The 13,716-nt window shown below is 33.4% G+C and overlaps 1 protein-coding gene across 1 annotated transcript in view; it reads left to right on the forward strand.

Annotated features, from left to right (window-relative positions):
• The first annotated feature begins 1,984 nt into the window (after window positions 1-1,984).
• LOC106460854 (zinc finger protein 608-like) overlaps window positions 1,985-13,716 on the forward strand; it is a 158,022-nt gene continuing 146,290 nt past the window's right edge. The window contains exon 1 of the mRNA XM_022387655.1: window positions 1,985-2,234. The gene's annotated coding sequence lies outside the window, so the exon portion shown is untranslated. The remainder of the gene's footprint in view (window positions 2,235-13,716) is intronic.

Consider the following 13,716-nt stretch of genomic DNA (forward strand, 5'->3'; position numbering starts at 1 on the left):
AGAGAAGACGACGTTTTGAGAGTTTAATTTTTTTATTTAGCTATTAAGCACAAATAAATACATAATATACATGCAAAGATGTTGCAGTATTTTAATAAAATCAAATATCATTTGGTTTTCTGTTATTAGTATATAATGAAAACGACAGAAAATACTGTATTTTCATTTTTTAGTGAGAATTATAACTGTTGTTTTTATCTTAATTCTTTTTATATTTGAACTTATGCTCAATAACATCTAATACGTATTTTATTAGACTTCAGTGATCTGTAATATAAGACTGTAGTCAGAGTAATGACTGTAGTCATTACGATAAATATTTTATCGTAAACAGTACTAGAATTTAATTTTTTCATAAAAAATATGTGTTGCGACAAAAACGATGTAAAAAGAAAAAATTAGTCAGCAGTTGGATCTAAGGTTCTTAAATTCTAATTTGTTCACAAGAGCCTCTAATATTATCTTCTTTGATGTATGTTGTGCTTCTCTATCTATACCTCTTATTATGTGCAGTTAAAAATCTTCAAAAGTTTTTTAAAATCCTTATTTTTCGGGCGAGATTTTAGGTAGTAGCTACTATTAGATATCTTAGAACATGTAACAGTTGAACCAAACTGTAATAGTGGTTATTAAATAAATTAGCATGCCGTAGGTAGGATAGGTCAACTTCGTTCTCTATCGATCTCAACATGCAATATACTTAGGCCTAGAACGTTGGCAAAGATAATTGTTTTGTTGATGGAATGCCGTTATTCCAAATCCCAAAGGATCTATGTTAACTTCCTAGGTATTATCTCAGTCGGATCCATTCTATCTAGAAATGATTGATGTTTCCATCAGTTGCCTGATAAAAGAATAAAAGATATAATTTTTATTTTGTAACGTAGATAGTGCAACATTAAGCATTATAAGCTGATGAGCATAAAACGTTCAGATATTATACTTTTATTTTAATGCTAAAATAAACTTATAATAGAATCATACTTCCGGAGAAAAGCTACAATATCAAAACGAAAAATGTCAAATCAGCTGATAACAAAAATTTCAGAACCGGGAAGTATGCTACGAATCATTTTATGGTTTTAATTATCCATAAACTATAAATACTGAACCATTTTTCTTGTTTGCAAATCAGAACTTGTGGATTTTTTAAAATTCTAGTTTCTCTGTCTCTTTGTCATCACACTTTACATCCCCCAATACATTACATGTATACATTACATCCTCATATAAAACCTAATCGCGATAACTGAACATAAAAAATTCTATAAATTCAAGATGATGAAGTACAGTACATATTATGTCACTGTGTTCAGAATTGTAGGTGGCGTGTAATGTCAAAACTACTGGACGTGTATTGAGTCACCTTTATAGTTTTTCTTGTTATTGTTTTCAACACATTGACTTTTCCCTGAAATTCACTATCGGAAGATAATACAATGTGGTATGTCTAAATACGGCTTTATCGTCTTCACAAGTAAACACTGCCAAGCCTGCTTAGCTTTTGTGTATACACCTAGGACTAGCCAGATGGAAGGCTTCTCAAGGCTATTGTGTGGCATTAGTCATTGTCTGGCAGGTTAGGGGCCACAACTTATTCACTTTCCTTGCAACCACTAATACAAAAATAAATTGGATATGAAAGAGTATTTGAACCTTCAAGAAATAAACAACTAAGACTAATCGTAGAAAAATATAAATAATAGTGTTAAAATATATATTTTATATGCATGCGTGTATATATAGCAATATACATATATCGCAACATAGAATTTGCACTCATCTTTATTGCGAACCCATATTTATTAAAAAAACGTTCAAGGAAGATCGACGGGAAGCTTTTTTCCGCAATATTTAATCTTCTACTAATCCTCATATAAAGTGATTAAGTAAAAACTATACACTAGTTTGATTTGAATTTAGTTACATAGTAAACCATACCCAGTAAAGAGATTCCATGGACGAGTTGTACTATAATACTTTTGCTTTGTTCTACATCCACTTTTTTCTAGCTTTTTTTTTTTTAGATGAATTTCCGCCATCCTTTATAGATAACTCCAAAACCGAAAGCCATTGGACCGTCTCATCTACCAGCTATGTCGATTGTTACAAGATAAAATACAGTTTCGAGAAGAATAGCTTATACAAGCAGTATTTGTTGAAGAAAAAGCAGATCTAATGTAAAACAACTAACGTACTTACCACCAAGTTCCGAGGAGGAGAAATACTACAGAGTAAGATGTTCGAAACTAATTGGAATATTTTGTAATTTAAAACTTTTCTCATTTTTTTTTTTCACAAGTTGATAACTAATGTTTTTTTTTGGTTTTTTTACTGTCATAATTTTTTGTCGCGTATTATTTTATTCATAGTCTTGGTAAATGACTGTTCTTAATGTGATTTTTTTTTTCGAAAATGATTAATTGTGATTTATTTTAAAACAGTTATATAGTTTTAAACAATTTGTTTGTTTTTAATTATGCATAAAGCTACACAAGGGCTATCTGTGCTCTGCCCACCATGGGTATCGAAACCCAGTTTCTAGCATTGTAAGTTTGCAGACATGCCGCTGTGCCACTGGGGGGCATTGAACAATTTATTTTAGTATTAGATGATATATCATCAAGGCATTTGTATAACCTAAAGTTTCGAGATAAAGTCCTTGCCCTGCAGCTAAATTCCTCATATCAACACTTTCTATCCATGAAAATCTCTTTTGAACTTCTGCTTATGTTTTCACAAACATATCCGATAGAGTCAAATATTTTATGACTTAAGCCTAAATCAGGAACATTTATGCAAACATTACGGCTAAAAATATCGTTAACAGCGAGAGTACCAAACTAATCAAACAATAATGGATTCTAATCTTTATAAATAACAGCGTCAGAACAGTATATTTAATTGGATATGTTCATTACCAGGTTGGTTTATAGTTATAATCTATGTAGGTAGCTTGCTTTGAGCAAAAGCTGATATTAATTAATACGTCAACACACATGATGCCAATGTCTGAAACATCATTCTCTAACAAGGTATACAGAATATTTGGTAAATAATTTCAAACGAACAGGAAAACACCTAGTCAGTTTTAAGTCTTGTACACTTTATTAGTGAAAGCGTTACTTTTCAGTCAGCTCTTGAGTTATTTATACGCATGCTTTTCGTAAAGCACTAGAGTCGTGTTTTAGAGGAGACATTTTCTTTCAGTGTACTCAGCTTTAGAATCTGTTTTTCCCGGCATTTCAAACGTATTTCGCTGAGAAAATGTTTTCCCCTTATCTGTGTATTTCGTGAAGTTTTCAGTACTTAGTTTTTTGAAATCCATAAGGCACACTTATCAATGCCGTAAAATTAGACGTTTATCTTCTCGCTGATTTTCGAGTACATACTTGAATATCAGTACTACCTGCATAGGTGGCGTTTCTAATATCAGTCTCAGCTAACAAGCTCAAATAAAACTCGCAAAAGAATTTGCATTTGTTGATTAAAATTTCTTTAGTTCATTATTTCTTCTCATAAATTCTGTAGGTTTAATTGTAGTGATGTACCCTTACGCTTAGTAAGAATATATACACTAACATAAAATCATCACACTTTTCACGTTACGTATATAAACACAATATTTTTTATTTCTTTATTCTACATTTTCTGTTTCCATTGGAAATAACTAATTGATGATGCAAAAGTTTGATAACATATAATTGATTATATTTGCCACAAGACCTATTATATATTTTAACACTACATTCCTAATTTAATCCCTTACGGACTTTCAAGCATCAGAAGATTATATAATAATAGTATTTTAACAACATTATATTCGTGATATCTATTGACGACAACGCGTTTCCCTCAATCCAGAGATATTCAAGCCGGCTGGGATACAACGCACGTAGTAGTGGTCAAAATACTATCTATAAAAGCAATTTGTTACAACAACAGTTGTTATGGTGTGAACGCCTTTTAGAAGCTGGCGAAGCATGATATAATTAATTAAATTTGTCATAAGACATTATGTTAGTCCTATTATATTTTAACACTACATTCCTAATTTCGTCCTTTAAGGGTTTTCAAGAATTAGAAGAGTGTATAATAATAGTATTTCAATCAATCTATATTCGTCATATCCATTGTTAAAACATATAATTGGCATAACATAATATCTTAAGACAAATATAATTAATTATATCACGCTTCGCCAGCTTCTAAAAGGCATTCACATCATAACAATTTTTGATAAGTTAGTTTAAATTTTTCTGATTATACTAAAAATACTTTTATTGTTTTAAAAATCGGTTATAATTATAAATGATATAAGTAACTACCCTACCGTGTTTTAAAATTTACAAAATAAATAGTGCCAAACCTATTGCCTTTCAGTTAATTTTTTGTACATATGCAGAAGAAAAATAATTGTTTGTTTGTTTTTGAATTTTACGCAAAGCTACACGAGAGCTATCTACGCTAGCCATCCCTAATTTAGCAGTGAAGGGCTAGAGGGAAGGCAGCTAGTCATCACCACCCACCGCCAACTCTTTTTACCAACGAATAGTTCGATTGACCGTCACATAATAACGCTGCCATGGCTGAAAGGGCGAGCATGTTTGGTGGGACTCAGATTCGAACCCGTGACCCTCAGATTGCGAGTCAAGCACCCTAACCACCTGGCCATGCCATGCCAAATAATTGTTACAGACTTCGACCTGCAATTAGTCTGCCATTCCTAGCTATGCTTGAGGTTAATTGTACCCAGCTCATCATGGATATATATTAAACGAATTTGTAGTATTTTGCTTTCAGAACATGTATTACTCATACTGCCTTTTCGTTTGAGATTACAGATCTCTGACAATTAATAGCAAAGTTAAGTTCTAAGAAAAGAAAGCTTTTTCATTAATTTAATAATACCTGGGCTTTTTTTATTATTCAGTTCTGTGCGGAGTTGTCACTAGTTGTAAGATCGGTATTGTCCCACAGCGACATCTGTACTGTGTCTAATTGGGTGTACATCGCTGTCTAAAGTGTCTCTCCGAGTTTGTTAATGATCATTTAGAATTCTTTCTGCAAATATATTTTGTTTGAAACAACTGGAACTAACTTTACTAGTTCTTATATAACAAGTCGCTCGCTCTTTCTTCAACTCTGAATTTTACATTGATTATCGGACTTTAATGTTAAAGTAATTAAAATGAGATAAAAGGCCTGCCTTCCTACGATACTTTACTCGCAATTATTTAAGCGTATACCAAACTCAAGTCACTGGTTTTTATCTGCTAAAAGAACCGGTAGCAAGAAACCTCATTATCAAGTGCAGTATAAATTCATCTCGAGCGCTCAGCAATAAAAGTATTTATAGTTAAATAATTTCACGTGCCATCCAAGTTAAGTACATACTGTATGCAGCGTATACCTTATCTACACAAATGGCATAATCACAGTATCATAGTTTCTTGGAAGGGTGCCAAATAAAAATGTTTTTTTTTTAAGTTTTTATTTTCTGTGACATGTAAGTTTAATAATATATCATCATTATAAACAAAGAATATTTTCGGCTAAAATATTCATTAATATTTTAAGGCTTAACCTACACCCAAAATGTGTGATATTTAGCACTTTGCAATGCTCTCTATATTGTTACGATTTTTTTCTGCATATAACTTGGTCATGACCAAAAACGATTAATCCCTCAAAAAGCTACTTTCATTAGAAGTCTATAGTGCAACTGTACATCCAATATTATCACTGTGGGCATGTAGTTTTTTTTTGTACCTGGATGTAATTACCAAAATGTGTTTGTTTGTTGGGTTAATGGCAAAGCTACTATGACTTTCTGTCGCCATTCCTGATCCTAAACTGCTGACCATAGGGAAAGCAACTGGTCAGCAGCACACACTGCCAACATTTGGGCTACTCTTTACTGACAAATAATGGGATTGACTGTAATATTATAACAACTCCACGGCTGAAAGGGCGAGCATTTTCAGTGACAGGTTTAGATCCAAAGACCCCACAGATAACTAGCTAACTATACGATTTAAGGAAACATTACTAGGTTAGTGAAACGTTTCGGGAGTATATTTCATTTTCAGCTTCTGCAAAATGTGTATAAAAGTGAAAAATAATCGTTTTAATAAAACTAAGAACAGTAGTGTTTGTTACTGAAGTTTCGTCCTCTTTTTCAAGCAGTTAACTTTTATACCTGATATCGTAGGATATATAAGTAAGTTTTCTACTATGGGAGAAAGAGCACAAAGCAAAATATTGAATATGCCCCGAAGTAATCCTAAAGACTTTTCGTGTACGTTCTGCCTTTCAACAAGCCTCGTATTGTATAGGCAGATCACGCTTATCGCTTGCAGTGTACGGAGACTTAACTGTCACAGACTAAAAACTATTACTCTACGTTTCATACAAACTGGTAGTCGCTCTCCAGTAAAGTGAGATAAAAGCAACGAAATGTAGAATTTATGTTAAAATTGTGCAATAAGAAAGGCCTGGTTGCAAATATTATAGTATTGTTAAGTAACAACTAACAAGTATACTTCGGGTCTTTGTAGTAATGATTGGTTTTCAGTAATCATAGAACATACACAGTATTAATAAATTAAATTTTATTACAATTATAAATATCGGAATTTTCTTCAAGTTTAGACAAAAAAGTACTTTGTAGTGTATTATAGAAAGGATATAAGTTTTTCAAATTAACTGCCATCATGAAGTGAGATTCAACTGGTCATTGATATTACATATGGGTAACATTTTGCAAAAGTTACAATTCAGTACTAGGCCTAATCAAATTTATATTACTTTTGATCAAAGCATTACTTATTTATAGACACAATGATACGTGAAGCTAAATCTATATCGTGTAATTGATATCTTTAACCTCTGGCAGTAATATGAATCCTGGTTAAGCTACTGCGTTTCGAAAGTTTTAAACTAATATGTTAGTTAAATTTAATTCCTAAAAATACGTATCCTCAGTAAACGTTTCTAAAATTCTGTTATTTATTTGCCCACAAGAGTGCTTTAATAATTCAATATTTTCGAGTAATTTTTATTTGAGAATACTTTCCAATATTCTAGAACATTACAGTGAACCTTAGTTATTATGTAAATTTAAATTACAAGACGATTGTTTATTGAATTTCGCGCAAAGGTACTCGATGGCTATCTGCACTAGCCGTTCCTGGTTTAGAAGAAAGACAGCTAGCCAGCGTCAACCACCGCCAATTGTTTGGCTACTTTTTACCAGTGAGTAGCTATATTGACCGTAACAGTATAACGCCCCCACGACTGAAAGGGCGAGCATGTTCGATGACGGGGCTCGATCCCGCGAACTGCAGATTTCGGTCGAGCGCCTTAACCACACAAGACGAAACACACTAATCTATAACGCATAATTAAAATAATATTTAACGAATATGTAGATAAAAATACAACATCTTATCTCTCAACTCTGTCACAAACATATAGCATACATAACCATAATATAATGAGCCCATGCACAGCTGAGGCTATCATATATCTAAGATACTTCAACCCTCATGTATTTATTGTTTTCTACCATACGAAATTATTCGAGTTATCGTATTTCTCGAGAAGTGATTTATCTATTTTGTATTTCGTGATTTCTACGTCTCACAAATATTAAAGTCTTCATTGCTTTTTGACTTATTATATAAGCAGACTCTTAAAAGTTCAGAAGCAAAACTTATTTTCTTTTTAAAAAAAAGTAACAAAGTGCAGGTGAATAAAAGTACTATAAATATAAATGGGAATTTACTTTATCTACTTATCTTCAAGAACCATCGTTTTTAACACTACCATTGGGGACATAAATCCTTTGTAATCAAACACTTTGTTTTAGTGTCGCTTCCCGGTAAAAGTAATGTATATTGATTATACTGAGCAACTGATTGCTTGAAGCGCAAATCTTTCTTTGTCCACTTCACTTTAGCCACTTTGAAACCACTGTGACGAATGAAGGTTTTATTTCTTTTTATATAGAATATCACACTGTATAAAATCTCTTATTTGGTATTACTTGTTTTTAAATTTATATTATCACAAAGTAATTCTTGACAAGGACAAACTTGAACACTCATTACATATCTGCAGGATCGTAGGCCGGGGTTGGGTGGGTGAAAGACCACCTCGATAATCTAAAAAGCCGTATACAACTTGGGAGTTTTTGACATAAGCTAAGTTTTTTTTTATGTTTGCTCTCTTAAGTTTTGAATACTTTCATTTTACAAGTTTCATTTAGGCTAAGGTAAATCAATTAAATTATTTCTGTAGTTCTTGTTTGTTTGTTATAAAGCACAAAGTTACACAAATGGCTATCTATCTGTGCTCTGCCCACCACGGGTATCGAAACCCGGTTTCTAGGAGTATAAGACCGCAGACATACCGCTGTGTCACTGGGAGGCTCTTTGTGTAGAAGAAAAAGCCCACATTTTTTAAAAAGACTTCCCAACCCTGATCAGCCCCTTATTTCTAATACTGAACCAAGTGATTTGCATGATCACACAACTGAAATTATTTTAGCCATGCTTTTATCACGCTTCCTGGTACAAGGAAACATTGTTCATTGTTCATTTTGTAAGCAATAGCCTGCCCTATACAAAGCCGTACCTACCCTTGGGTGGCTATACTGACAATGTCTAAGGTTCCCCAACAGCTGTCACTTCCGTGGTTACATGTGTACAGTTTAAGCATGTTTATTATTAATAGAAAGCAATCCTTCCTTTGGTTTTATTCTTAATCCACTGATTTCCAAGAAACAATGGCATAACGGCATAGTAGTATGCTTGAGTGCTATAACGTTAATATTCGAGGCTCAATCTTCATGGCGGACATAACTCAGATAGTCCATTGTGTAACTTAGCGCTGAAACACAAACAAATCAGGAATCAATATACGTTGAAATGGTTTTAAAGTGCGATTTGTTCAGCCGTAAGTATATCTTCCCCTTTTTACGGACGCTTGAAAGAAGTGTTGGTTATTTTTACAAGTTATCATTAACCGTATGGTCCATATGAACCCCATCGTTTTTTTTTTAAACACATTTTTATAAAGTATTTATTCACCAAATGACTCGTGGGTTCACGAATGTCTTGGTTGCAGGGTCCCTAATAACCTATGAGTTGTACAAAATAAAATCTAAGTAAAAATATCATCAAAATTCCAGTTAATTCCACTAATTAATGCTTGAATTTCCTATATATTTTACATAGAAAACGAGTGATTTCACCAAATTGCATATTAGAAACACTAACTGCAAAGAAGTGACAAAACAAATTGGTGAAGTCACTTTTTTACAATTAGTATTGTAACAGGGAAGAACTTAAAATAACTCAATATGAAAGTTAGCAATATTGAACTAAAGGTTAAGAAGAACTCTCATTAGTTAGTTAAAATTGTGAAAATTGAAACTGTCTCACTTCATGGTTTTTTAAAGTCCATCCGTGAGGGAATATAAATCATTAAGCAGGTGTTCAGTTATTGGTTTATTAATTTTCTTTTAGTAAGCTTGCTTGCTACAGAGTATTCGCCCAAATAAGCTATAAAAAGTGTATTATCGGTTATCTGTTCTTAACTGAACGGATATATTACAGAGAAGGCAGCTAATCTACAGTATCCATTGCCGACTCTTGTCAAACAGAATATTGAGATATGACCCTCACTCTAAAGCGGAGGACACTTTTGCGGCAACGGGTCCCAAACCATGAATCCTCAGCATAAATACTTCTCTATTGCTACTAGAACTTGCTAAATGATTGTCATATTGAGATTAAGTATGCAATGGGCGAGAGAATGAATAATTCCTAGCCTTACGCAATAGAATCTTAGCCTTTACACTATCTCTTCGCTTTGTAAATAAACACATATAAAGTGTCTGAAAAACTTTAACTTCTCGTTAACTGAAAATAAATCTTTTACTTTATAACATAAAGATGTTTCATTTCTTCAGCGAAACTTCCCCATAGAAAACGAACAAACAAAACGGAATCGTGTAAGCAAAGAAAAGCACAACAAATTACCTAATGGGTAAGGTTGAAATAGTATATTCAACATTCCGGAGGATAGGTTTCGTTTACTTATGTATAACGGTTTTTCAGGACAGAGTAAAAAAGCATCAACGTTGGAGAAGAAGGTGACAGAAAAGCTGGAAGTCTTCGTTTTACATGTTAGTAAAAAGAGTTGTATGATATCATTCCTAATCGTTCTTTCTTGGACCATTAACTAAATTACAGTTGTGAACATATATATTTGCGTATAAGTGTATTTGAATTACTGATGAAAATATATATTGACTTGAAATATATAAAAGTCGAATAGATTAGTATTTCCCAGAAATCCATTTTTGCTGCTAGATTCCAGGATACAAAGCTTTAAAACATAGATTTAATTTTGAACATGACAGTTAAAATTAGAGTACTAAGTACAATATTTAGGTATTAATTGTAAAGTATTGGTTTGATAATGTACCAGAACTAAGAGTTTGTTTGTTTGTAGTTAAGCACAAAGCTACACAATGGTCTATCTGTGCTCTGCCCATCACGGGTATCGAAACCCAGTTTCTAGCGTTGTAAGTCCGTAGACATACCGTTGTGCCACTGGGAGGCAGAGCTACGAGAACAGATTGGGAAGTGCAGTCACCACTTTATGGACAAATAAGGAGGATCTAAACATATATATATTTGTGATTTTTCTTTACATAATAGAAAATTAAGCAGCAAATGAGATTGTACTTTTCATCCATATTAAATATTTGTTTTTTCACTTTGTTATGAATGTTGTCTATATAGTCATAAACTTTGTATAGCATTTACGCGGATAGGTGGCGATTGTAATTAACAAAAAAAAAAGAGGGCAAAATGGATATGTAAAATTAGATTTATAATCAGATGGAATTTCAGGAGTTTAGTGTCTAGTAGTATTTTAATTAGCATGTTTTTCGAATTCCTTTTTTTATACAATAATATCATTACATATGTAGCTTATAAAACCTTCTAAATATTATATCATAAGACAGCTAACATATACAGGGTTGAGAGCAGCAACCTCTTCACTCCTGTAAATTTCGATAGGTTTACGTTTTCGTCAACTTGACTTGTTTTAGGTCTAAGACAAGTTTTTCTAAAAACGGATGAATTTTCTAAAGTGAATCCGATAGTTGAGGATAAATAATGGAAAATATAATGTAAAGAAATTTCCATTCTATCTTAGCCCCTATTACATCAAAATAGGCACACATATCCAGTATATTTGTAATAATTTTCCTGGGGAATATTCTGGAATCCCCAAGCTTGATGCTTTCCCATCTTTACCTCTGCCAGATTTCTTACGCTTATATACAATACAGCTTTAAGTAAAAACAATTTTTTTTATGTTTCAAAACTGACTTCTTTAAAAAACAAAATCAGAAAACTAAATTATACTGTTCGATGTTCTTATTTAAAATATCAACCAGCAAAAATCTTTCTTTTCTTTTTTCGTGAGTATAATTAACCTATACCCGAGGATTCTTGAAGTAATAACCCTCACGCCTATCAATCAACTGAGAAAGAAAGTCATGGAGTAACTAATCGATCAACTTGGCAAAGTTCCAACGTTAGAGTGGATTTAGGATATCATTAGAACTTTGCGCTGTCTTCCTAGTTTCCAGCAGGGTATGAGAGAGTGATTAACTGACTATGTAGGAGGGAGAACATTGCTAGATATGTGCTCTCGATTTCTGATGACCAAAAGCACATCAATTATAGACGCTCCCAACGACATTGGATGACGTCATTGGTACCAGGGAAAATGCTAACACCCCGCAACGCTTCGAGTAATTAGCTAGTCTCCTGTTGACATATTTGAGCATTGCTGAGTGATTTAATTAGAAACAAATTCCTTGTCCTCTCCCAAACAATGTAATTAACAATGTTTCAGAAAATGCTTCGTATGTAATTTGTTGTGGTACTCTCATTTTACGTCGTGATGTGGGTGTTATATAGTGTATGTACAGCAGTCTCGACATTTTTCACCCCAAATTTCACATTAATCCTTACCTGTAAACAATCATTACAACAAATAACTAAGTTCACCGAAGAAACTAAACAAGCATTACTGTTGGTATGTTTTGGTTGATCAGTCTGAGCACTGTTCACATTTACCAGTACATTTCAAACGACATGAATCATTAATAATGGTAAAAAGTAACTTCAAAAGGTCTCTATGAGAACTGAAAGATAACTCAGTATTTTTGAATAAATAATACTTACTACTTTTAATGCAAAGCTTACAATAGTTATTATTATTTGTATTTCCACAACATTTAGTGAATCCTAAATTATGTTTCTCTGTTCAGTTCGTAAAACAGTTGATCCGTTGGTCGCTAACCAAAATTACCCGAGTCCTAAATTTACAATGTGTTAGTTTGAGAAACGAAGTTCGTTTGGTTTGGAATTTCGCGCAAAGCTACACGAGAGCTATCTACGTTAGCCGTCCCTAATTTAGCAGTGTAAGACTAGAGAGTAGGCAGCTAGTCATCACCACCCACCGCCAACTCTTGGGCTACTCGTTTACCAACGAATAGTGGGATTGACCGTCACATTATAACGCCCCCACGGCTGAAAGGGCGAGCATGTTTGATGGGACGGGGATTCGAACCCGCGACCCGCAGATTGCGAATTGAGCTCCCTAACCACCTGGCCATGCCGGGCCAGTTTGAGAAACAAATACACGTCGGCAAAACAATCTCGTGCTAAAACACTAGCAGTATGTGACTCACTAAATTGGTTAACTATAAAACCTTTCTGAACAACTCCAAACTAACTCCACGAACTCTTCAGAACTAAATTTTGTAACCTTTTCAAACGTTAAAACACCAAACTTTTCACAAATACTTTTTAAAAACAAAGAACAAATATCGAAAGTTTACAGACAATGTTTTAAAGTTTAACATTTTCGATTAATTATTATTCAAGAAAGTTAGTTAACACTCGTCAAAGCGTGTGTGTAGGTTTACCGTTCAGAGTTGTTAAAAACTACATCGAAATAATAATGTTTATCATGAATGTACGTGGGGGTGGTGGTAGGGTTTCGGGAGAACCCCCTATTTTGGTGATGTAAAAAAAAATGCTTATATAGTTTAGCGCAGTTGCTTATGGTCTACATTCTTCTGAAGAAGTATTAGCTTTTTTTGCTTCAAATAGTCGTATGCCCCCGACCCCCTGTAGCATCAGCATGCTTTGTATGCTGATTGTGATTCGCACAAAATCTGTTGGCTTTTGATCTCACAAATTAAGACCCCCCCTTTCAAATATTCTGCCTGTTTATTGGTCAATTCTTCTAATATATAATTACAAAAATACCCAATAGATAGTTACATCACAAAAGAATGACTTACATGATTGTAATATGACGTGCCTTTGAATAAGAATACTGTCACATAATGTAAAGGATTGGCGTGTGTTTTGTAGTCATGCGTCAGGACAGAATCTGGTCGAGTAGTTAACAAGCAGGACTTCGTATTAAACGTTCCTAGGTTCGAGCATGCGATATGTCGCTGAACATGCTCTGCACTTACAGCTGTTGGTACATTATACAAGAAACAGTCAATTATACTATTCGGTTAAGAGTAGTCATGTTGGCTTTGAATAATGCTGGTTAGCACCTCCTACCCCATCAGTTAGCGGTTCCAAATTATGGAAAGCTATG

Source organism: Limulus polyphemus, unplaced genomic scaffold (assembly GCF_000517525.1).
Source record: "Limulus polyphemus unplaced genomic scaffold, Limulus_polyphemus-2.1.2 Scaffold849, whole genome shotgun sequence".
NCBI lineage: Eukaryota > Metazoa > Arthropoda > Merostomata > Xiphosura > Limulidae > Limulus > Limulus polyphemus.